Source organism: Littorina saxatilis, linkage group LG3 (genome assembly GCF_037325665.1).
Source record: "Littorina saxatilis isolate snail1 linkage group LG3, US_GU_Lsax_2.0, whole genome shotgun sequence".
In the NCBI taxonomy this organism is placed as follows: Eukaryota; Metazoa; Mollusca; class Gastropoda; order Littorinimorpha; family Littorinidae; genus Littorina; species Littorina saxatilis.
Window position 1 is genome coordinate 27,918,796 of NC_090247.1, and position 9,905 is coordinate 27,928,700.

At 44.4% G+C, this 9,905-nt stretch overlaps 1 protein-coding gene across 2 annotated transcripts in view; it reads right to left on the minus strand.

Moving 5' to 3' along the window:
* The window catches only part of LOC138962050 (serine-rich adhesin for platelets-like), a 68,394-nt gene extending 60,582 nt beyond the window's left edge, over window positions 1-7,812 (minus strand). For both annotated transcript variants that reach the window (XM_070333747.1, XM_070333750.1), the window contains exon 1: window positions 7,581-7,812. The gene's annotated coding sequence lies outside the window, so the exon portion shown is untranslated. The remainder of the gene's footprint in view (window positions 1-7,580) is intronic.
* Between the last annotated feature and the right edge of the window lie 2,093 nt (window positions 7,813-9,905).

A 9,905-nucleotide genomic window follows, 5' to 3' on the forward strand; every position in this document is an offset into this window, starting at 1 on the left:
ACTGCTAATATAAGAAGTATAATACCGTTGATTTGAAGCATTCGAGACACCTCCCCATGATATCACCACTCACTACACACCCACACTGAACTGTCGAACAGCCTCCGCCAGACGGCGTCACTGTCAGTACCGCTCCGGACTCCACTCTGCGAACGGTTTAGATTTTGGAGCCTAAAACCTATGAGCCCCCCACCCCACCTCACACCCATCACCCGCATTTAGTTACACCCACCACTCCACCTGACTACCTGTGGACCTGACTATTAACACTTTCCGGACTGTGCGAACGGTTCACATTTTGGGGCCTATAACATACAAGCCTCGGCTCTTCCCCATCTCACCCCACTCCCCCGTCCGTATCTAGTTAGCCTACACCCACCTGCATGGCTAATATCCCTCCACCTACCTGTCTGTGCACTTAACTATTAATACTTTCCGGACTCTGCTGACAGTTCAGATTTTGGTGCCTGAAAGCAACCAGTTGTACAGGTTGTTGGACCTGAAACTAAAACCCTCTACCCCTACCACCACCACCCCACCCTCCCCCATGCCGCCCCTTCTCCCTTACATCTACAAGCACACTGGCATTTAGTTACACCCACTGACTTTCATCACTGATTTCTTTTATTTCCACTTTCCTATACCCACCCGCTCATCAGTACACCTAGCTCAGTACCAACACTGTCCGCACCCTAGCGCTGCTAATGGTTCAGTTTAGGGGCTTGAAACCTACATCCTTCACTCCCGACACCGCCGTGATTAAGGGCCCGGTCACACAGCGCTGCGTCCTTACCACGACCATGCCGATCACGCCGATCTCAAAAAGTTATCAAATCGGGGCATATCGCCGTCAAAATCCAGCACATGGCACTAATACCCGAGTCACATAATATAGACGCCGCTTCTGCTACGACGGAAAAGTGTCCGAGAGCGTGGCCAAACGTGGCAGGATCTCCATGAGCGTGGTTTGGTGGGGCCAGTGGATCTGCTAGGTCGCGAAGCCGGCTGCACGCTCTCCCTACGCTTATTTTGAACTGCACAAAACAAGCGTAGCGGGTCTGAGCGCAGTACACAGTCGTGATGTAGGTTTTTTTATTCGCCATGTGAAGGATTTTGACGGCGAGCCCCGACTCGATAACTTTTTCAGATCGGAGTGATCGGCATGGTCCATAAACAAAATCTACATCACGACTGTACTGCGCCCAGACCCGGCTACGCTTGTTTTGTGCAGTTCAACATAAGCGTTGGGAGAGCGTGCAGCCTCGCGACCTAGCAGATCCCATCCCGACCAAAGCACGCTCATGGAGATCTACCCACGTTTGGCGCACGATTGGCCACGATCTCCGACAATTTTACAACGGAGTAGAAGCGGCGTCTCTGTGTGACCGGGGTAAAAGTGACACATACCTACCTGTATCGCTGGTTCCACATTCTTACCCACCCTCTCATTAGTGGACCTCAAGCTACCAACACTGTCGGTGATTCTGCTAACGGGTCAATTTTGGGGCCTGACACCTACACCCTCACCCCTACCAAAGATATTCTAGGCTACGCTAGAAGATCATTCTTTGCCCCTACTAGCCATACACCTCCTGCCCACGCCCATGTACACCGGGATTTAGTTACACCCACCTGCTTCGCTGATTCCACCTTCCTACGCATCCTATCGTCAGTAGACACCTAGCTACCGACACTGTCCACTGGCAGACTCTTCTTCTTCTTCTTCTTGTCGATCACTCAGATGGAAACGCCGGTTCCCCGCACAAATGTTGCCGTGCGCTGTAGGTCGTCCAGACTGCCATAGAGCTTCCCTTGCACCGTGGTCGCCTCCGCCCAGATCTGATAACGGTTCTGTTTAGGCGCCTGGAACCTGCACCCTTCACCTCCTCTACATCTCCATGTACACCGGGATTTAGTTACACCCACCTGCTTCGCTGATTCCACCTTCCTACCCATCCTATCGTCAGTAGACACCTAGCTACCGACACTGTCCTCTGGCATACTCTGCTAACGGTTCTGTTTTTGGGCCTGGAACCTCCACCCTTCACCCCCTACCCCCTACCCCCCTCCTCTACATCTCCAAGTGCCCACCTGCTTCGCTAATATCCTTCCACCCACTCACTTATCAGACAGTGGAAGACATAGCTACCAATTCCAGAACTCCCGAGCAGCGGACATTCCAATCTCGTAAAAATCGTAAAGGGCGATGTGTATTTTGTAAGGTGTTTACTAGAATGGCATGCACTGTAGATTGTGGGTTGGTTAAGATGTGTATTTTGTAAGGTGTTTACTGGAATGGCATGCACTGTAGATTGTGGGTTGGTTAAGGTGTGTATTTTGTAAGGTGTTTACTAGAATGGCATGCACTGTAGATTGTGGGTTGGTTAAGGTGTGTATTTTGTAAGGTGTTTACTAGAATGGCATGCACTGTAGATTGTGGGTTGGTTAAGGTGTGTATTTTGTAAGGTGTTTACTAGAATGGCACGCACTGTAGATTGTGGGTTGGTTAAGGTGTGTATTTTGTAAGGTGTTTACTGGAATGGCATGCACTGTAGATTGTGGGTTGGTTAAGGTGTGTATTTTGTAAGGTGTTTACTAGAATGGCATGCACTGTAGATTGTGGGTTGGTTAAGGTGTCTTCGATGTCTTCCACGGTGTGTGTTTTTCTTCTAAAAACTATCGTTTGTTGTTCTCAGTTGGCTTCGAACAAAAGAATCAACAGCAACAAAACAAACAAGAAATTCCTACGAGGTAGGAAAAACACCCCCGTCAAAGGGAAATAACCTTCTCAGTTGGTGGCAGTGACTGAGTGAGAATGGTTATTTCCCTTTGACCATGAAGATGTCCCTGCATAAGTCCTTGTATAATTTTAATCCACCAATAACTCCCTAACCGTGTGTTTGACTGGTCCCAATTTTTGTAAGGACCGTCTCAGGAATGTATAGAACCTGTTCACCAAGTTTGGTGACGATCGGTCCGTTCATTCTTGAGATCTATATGCGAACACAAACACACAAACACACAAACACCCAAACAAACACCCAAACAAACACATCGAGCGAAACCTATACACACCCCTATACGGGGGGTGTAAAAACAAAATCAAGCTGGGTAAAGGTGGAGGTTGGCAAACTGTTGTAGACTAGAAAAAGAAACAAGGGGGAAATATTCGTATGCCGTGTTTCTTGCATGAACTATTATATCTGTGACCGTATTCTTGCCAGCTTTTCTAAAAGATTCACGGCGGTTTTTCTTTGACTGTCTTCAAAAAGAAGAAGGTCCACTGGATACATTTTAAAGCTCAGTCAGAAAAAACTGATCATTTCGGTGTTCAGCATTTCTGAAGAGACTTTCTTTTGTCAAGAAACGTAAGCCATACAGCCGGTTCCGCAGAGTGGTGGTGTTTAGCCGTTAATTCCGTTAACCTGTGGACCAAATGTCACCAGCATTCTCCACCAAATACCTACCTATCCCCAGAAACACCTCAGGCTTTTTCAGCACACATTCTCCTCTCTCCCTCCCCCATTCCCTGTTTCTTTGTCTGTAATACACACCTTTCACCCAGCCTTAGTACCATTAGCTCATATACTTCCTACCATCCCCAGAGCCAAACGCTCTCTTAGTGATCCACCTCTGGAAAGGTGGTTCATCTGCAGTACCCTATAAGTCTTGCGGTAGTAGTTAAACAAATCACTACTTCTTCCTTGTTATCCACCTTGTGTGCATCGTCGTCACGTGACCCAGTCCACTGAATGTCCTTCCTTTCTCCTTATAACTTCAATAATAAACCACTGCCAGCGAAAAAATTACAAAACACAAACAAAGAGAAAAAAAGGGGCTTATGTGAGCAGTTAGCACGACAAACGCGAATGAACACTATACGTTTCGACCAAGGACCTCAGTCGTCCTTGGTTTCGACCTAAAGGAAGCTCCTTGGCCCCTTTATGTCGAAACGTCACAAGTGCCGTGTTTTGTTTGTCAGTTTTGTTGTTTCTTTTTCATTTCTCGTTAGCCAAAGCGAACACACATTAATTTTAATTCCAGGACTTTCAAACCATCAGCAGAAAATCAACCCACTCCCTGCACCATACTGATTTGAGCATATTCTCAAAACAGATTCACTATAGTTTTCAATAAATGTGGATAAAAATATTAAAATGTACTCGTGAGTAGGTCAGCATATCATACTATGTCCTTCCCAACACCACCTTCACCACTTGGCCAAATTCCACCACCACCTGCTACTCCGTCCCTCCTCGTCCACTTGACTATAAAAATCAGACAGCCCCTTCTCCATCCCCCCCCCCCCCCCCCCCCCCCATGCACATTCTGAACCCATCCATCCTTCCATCCCACCTACCTCCTCATTCGTATCTTTAGTTTTACCAAGCTGGCTCGATTCCACGACAAAAATAACGTCTCAGTCCCAGTTTTTACCTCCATAACAAACACACCAACACCGCCTGATCTCAGACTTGTTCTGTTTTGTTTCTAGAAATAACCGTCTTAGTTAATTAGATTTCAACTGTTTCAACGAGTTCATACAGTCTCTTTTGTTCTGGGGTAGGGCTTCCATGAGTCTTTTGTTTTGTTGTCTGGAAGGGCGCATGCATACAAGAGTCTGAAACGTCTCTCTGAAACTTCTCCTCAGCAACAAACACAAAGAAAAACTTCATGGTAAATACTTACACAAATAAGTGCTTTAATAGATAAGTGCCTGATAATGTTTATAAATGTTTATAAACACGGATCGAACCGTCTGAATTCAGTCTTAATCTTGACACGCTCCCACGAATCCCTTCTCTAGCTCGGCGAATTAGTACCTTCACGGGAATATAATCTACACGAATTATAATGTACTTTTTGTACAGTACCCAGCCGTGAACACCAACCACCCGACCCCCGACCAACTTCTAAAGCAAACCAGCCTGATAACTCCCAACCCTTTCCCGATACATTTCGCACTCGGCGTCAAGCACCCCACAGCCCAAAATATGCGTGTGTACTCCTATTCTCGAGGTATTGTTTCCCCGGGTTTGTTATGATAACCGAGGGACGTGCACACACGCATATATCCATCCATCCACTCGCACAAAGATTTGCAACATGTGCAAAACATGTGAGTCCCTGTTCTTCTGAAGGAAAACAGCGACTTATGACCGGGTGGAAAATATTGCTAAAAGGAAAAGAAACGGAGGGCATTATAGTACCGTTTCCAAGGTCAAAGGCTTTGTTAGTGCTTCTGTAGAACTGCCGTTGGGTACTTTTCTAAACGTTTTTTTTGTGTGTGTGTGTGTGCTGTAGGTGTTGCTCCCCTGGGGTATATGGTTAAAGTTGGTAGGACCAAATTAATTATACAACTGTGCGCCTTGAGTCGCCTTGTGGTGAGATATGTGCGCGTTATAAATTCTCGTATTATTATTACTATCATTAACTGTTACCTCGAAGTGAAACTGGGACGCTTTTGAAACTTACTGTGCTTAAACCTGTTCGCTGTCAGTAAATATTTGTATACAAAGCATTACCTGTTTTTACGTTCCTGAATTGACAACTTACAATGTGCCCTTGATGTAGGCCTATATAAATGAATACACCACACACGCACACATTGTTTGTTTGTTCTTCTTCATCAAGTTGTCTGTGTTGTTTATTGTACACTGAGCAAGTCACCCAAGACGTCAGCTGACATCCTACAGGCAGCGAAAGAGTTAAATCAGTCGAGTTGTTCCAAGACCTGCGTAACAAAGACATTCTGAAATCGTGCACTGGTGGACACATCCACCATTTTTGAGCAAAAAGAGATACTTTTCCAGCTATTTGTATTGCCTGATCCTGCAATAACAGTAGTCGCTGTATTAACTGTGTGGAAACAGTGCCAGTATGAGTGCAATGCAGAGAACATCTAGCAACAAGCAAGGAAAACAGGGGGTAAAGGACAGGACAAACACTCACAAATAAACCATAAATGCTCTTTAAACACACAGCAGGAGAGCTTAAAACTCAAAAATATCCGTATCTGAAAACCGGAAGTGGATGTAAAACCATCACTGGAACAGTAATGAAATGAAATATGTTTCTGCCCGTAGTATACCTGTCACGACTGTGGCTCTCCGCGGGAACAGACTTCTGCCATTAGAATCATCTCTGCAGGAACACATTTCTGCCATTTAAACCATCTTCTTACCGAAATATTGCTATCTCGTATCGGTCTTTCCAGACGCTCCCACGAGAACTAAGGGAGATAACGCATTAAAGGGAGATAAGAGGCTAGCTTGAACCGATTCGGATTTTAGGAAGCACCGGAAATGTGGGCGGTGCATATCATATAAATTGGTAGTTCTACTTTGATGTTAGTCCGAGGAACTGATGGGATACGGAGTACTGAGGAGAGACACAGACAAATAACTAGTCGCGAATTCAAGGAATATGTTGCCTGTGACATTTCTAAAAGACTAAGACAGGCATCCAAAATATAATACCAGAAGCACCACTTGAGGGACTTCCAGTTAACTTTCTTAATACCCAAAGCGGTCCAAAGCTCTATGATGCTTTATTATCAGATCAATTGTGGCAATGACGTGTAGTTTAGAGAAGGGTTGGTTCTCGCTGTGTTTGATTATACTTGCTAACGTACTGGTTGGATATATACAAAGAAAGAATTGAAGTCAGTGCTACGCACGAAAAAAAAAGTGTAATTGATATCTAATCTGCGAAGGCATGTGCCGGTTTTGCTAAAGAAATCTACTGCCAAATAAATTATTCCCAGTGATAGGTAAAGCATGGCGGCAAATAAATTACAAAAAGAACAAACATAATTAAAATTAAATAATAACAAATTAGAAATACCTTTCTGCCAACTAAATTATTTCCAGTAATAGGTAAAAACGTGGAAGCAGATAAAGCGAAACACACATAGAATTAAAAATCAAACAATCACAAATTAAAAATACCTGTTTTACTTATTAAAGGAGCTAACTGATAACGTAAAGAAAACCACGGAAGCAACAACAAATGGACGAAATTGATAAACTGAGTATATACAGAGTATAACAGTAAACAGACCTTTGCCCAAAAAGCTCACAGACAGGCGAAATGCAAAACGCCATCAATGTCAATATAAACGCCAGTTGCAGTATCACGTTTTATTGCACCCTTGAACATAAGAAAACCAAACCGTCTTTGCAGACAGCTATGCAAACGACAATCTTTATTGAGACTTTTGTGAACGCTTGTGCGTATTATAGGTGTTGTTTTTTCCCTTTACTCAGTTTATGTTTCAAAACTTCACATGCTCGAAGTTGGCCAAGGCCAGACCTCTGCGTTAAGTAGTGGTATTTTCAGCACATGATCTTTTGTTTTGAAAGCGCTTAAAAAGTGCGTTCTGTCAGTCGTGAATGCCAAGAGGGGGTTCTTTTCTAAACTTTTTGTGTGAAAAGTGTGGTTCTTTTTGTTCGCTGCCTCGGCGCAACTAAAGCGAAACTCTCTTAAACTGACAGGTAAAAGTGGTCACCACCATCTCCACCACCACCACAGATCATCGTAATTTGTACAGCTGTTGTTTTAATTTATCTTCAACCCACCTTCATAGAAGGGTCCCGCTCTGCAACCTTGAAACCATCGCATCCAAAGGCAACGAAAATCCTTCAATGACTTTGATGGCCACAATATTCCGATACCTCACACGAAAGAAAATGCCACCGAAACTACATCTTCAATATCACCCGGGTTTACCGAAAGAAACTTTCACTGTCACTGTCTTTCTCTCTGCCCCACCGCGCACCGCACTGAAAAACAGTCTCTCGTTTTCTCGCTATTACACCGCACTGACTGTATCTTTTCTCGCTTTTCTCTGCACTAAATACTGGTGCAACTAAGTGCATACATGCATTGTGGCGTGTGTGACTTTTGGGAGGAATATATGTATTGCTCCGTGTTGCTCCATTCCTGCACAAGCCACCTTTCACTTTTAGGCCCCGAGGGCTGGGGAGGAGGGAGGAGGAGGTGGTGAGCGAGGAGGGAGGGGAAGGGAGGGGGAGGGGGAGGGGGTGGTTTTGGTGGACTGAGAAAAAACGACGACGTTCCGCGCAATAGAACAACAAAGAATAGTGAGGTCAATGTGTTTGTCTAAGCCCTCCTTTCCCCATTTTCCTCCCCTTTTTTCCTCCCCTCCCCCCCCCCTTCCGTCCTACTTCCGCCCATTCCCGTTACTTTTTGCTCTGTTCTTTCTCCCCTCACCAGCTTCGTGACGTCTTATTGTTTTCGCTTTCCATTCTCAAATTTAGTTCTCTCTGTCCCTCTCTTTATCTCTGTCTCTGTCTCTCTCTCTGTCTCTGTTTTTGTCTGTCTGTCGGTTTTTCTCTCGCTCTCACCCCCCCCCCCCCTCCCCGCCTACCACACACACAACTCTCTCTCTCTCTCTCTCTCTATCCCCCCGCCCGTCTCTCTCTCTCTCTCTGCATCTGACTTTATAACTTCCTTGTTATTTGTTTTGGCACTGGCGTCCAGACACAGGCTAAAACACATCATTGTTCTTGGGTGTTTTCTTTGCAAGCATTTTACCGCAAGTTAAACAAGCAAAACACAGAGGCCGCTGCAAGGCCAAGAAAACAAATCTGATCAATTCGCTCCGGGATGTTTTTACTCTAAACTGACTCCGCTGAGTATAAAACTATCTGATTTCAACAGAAATTCCTGTTACTTTATTGAATAAAATTCAATAGTGTTGATGGCTGCCATGATTCGTGTGTGTATGTTTGCTGTGCTTGTTTTTAGGGCAGATACATGCACTGTATATAATAGACGGCTCAAATCGGCGCCAGATTAGCATGAGCTGTTTGCACAACTCTCCAGTTCGCTATCAACAGCATACTTACAGAGAAGACAAAAATCCAAGCACCAGAAGAATTAACAAACAAAAAATCATTAACAAAAAAAGAAGCGTTGGCTTCAAATGTGATCAGGTCTATCAGTACTAGGAATTACTTCAAATAAAAAGCAACAGTGCAATGTTGCCCATTGTGTCAAATGACAGTAATGTTGTATCAAATACATCTGTTTTCGTTTCCTCAAATGTCTTCGTTTCTCCTTAAATGTTTACGTTTCATTCCTTGTTTCCTTTGAAGAGGTTTTGCCCACAAACTAATTGTATGAAATTGCTAGCATCCTGTTACAGTTACAAAATCATGTCTACTGGTTAAAATGATAGCACTCTCAGTGTCGAAGTTAGTGTGTCGACTTGACCTTACACCCCGCCGTAATTATTGTTTCACTGATGCACCAGGAGGAAAATCAAAACATCCACTCAGTACAGTTTTTTCTTCTTCTATATACGTTACTAAGACACTAGAAGCCGCAAGTGTACACACACCTAATGCATACCATGACCCATTATGTGCAGTCAAGTGGAAAGTCGAAGGGTACTCATGACGCATGCACTGAAAACCCGGAAGGACCTGTGATCATTTACACGAGAAGGAACTGAAGGTATCTTAAAGTAGCAGCAACACCACAAACACTATACATGACAACGTCAACTTATTGCAGAAGGAAAGAAAACAACGCAACGGAAACAAAGGGCCACAAGCTATATAACTATTCAAGCAAGCGCGACATAAATCGCATCTTATATCTCGTCATTCTGAGCCGACGCTAGGCTACGTCTGACTTATCGCTGGGCTGTGTGTTAGAGCAAAGAGCTGGCGGAGTGGAAGCTCTTTGGTTTAAAGCACATCTGATGTCTACTCCCTGCATTCCACCAGAGATTAAACCGGATTCCAAAACACAAACAAAACATCATCCATAAGAAAGAGGAATGCTAGAAATCTCAGTAGAGTTCCCTTCCGTTTTTATCCCTCTCCTTTTTTATCAGTAGAACCTAAAGAACGGACGGCTTTGAAGCGGCATCC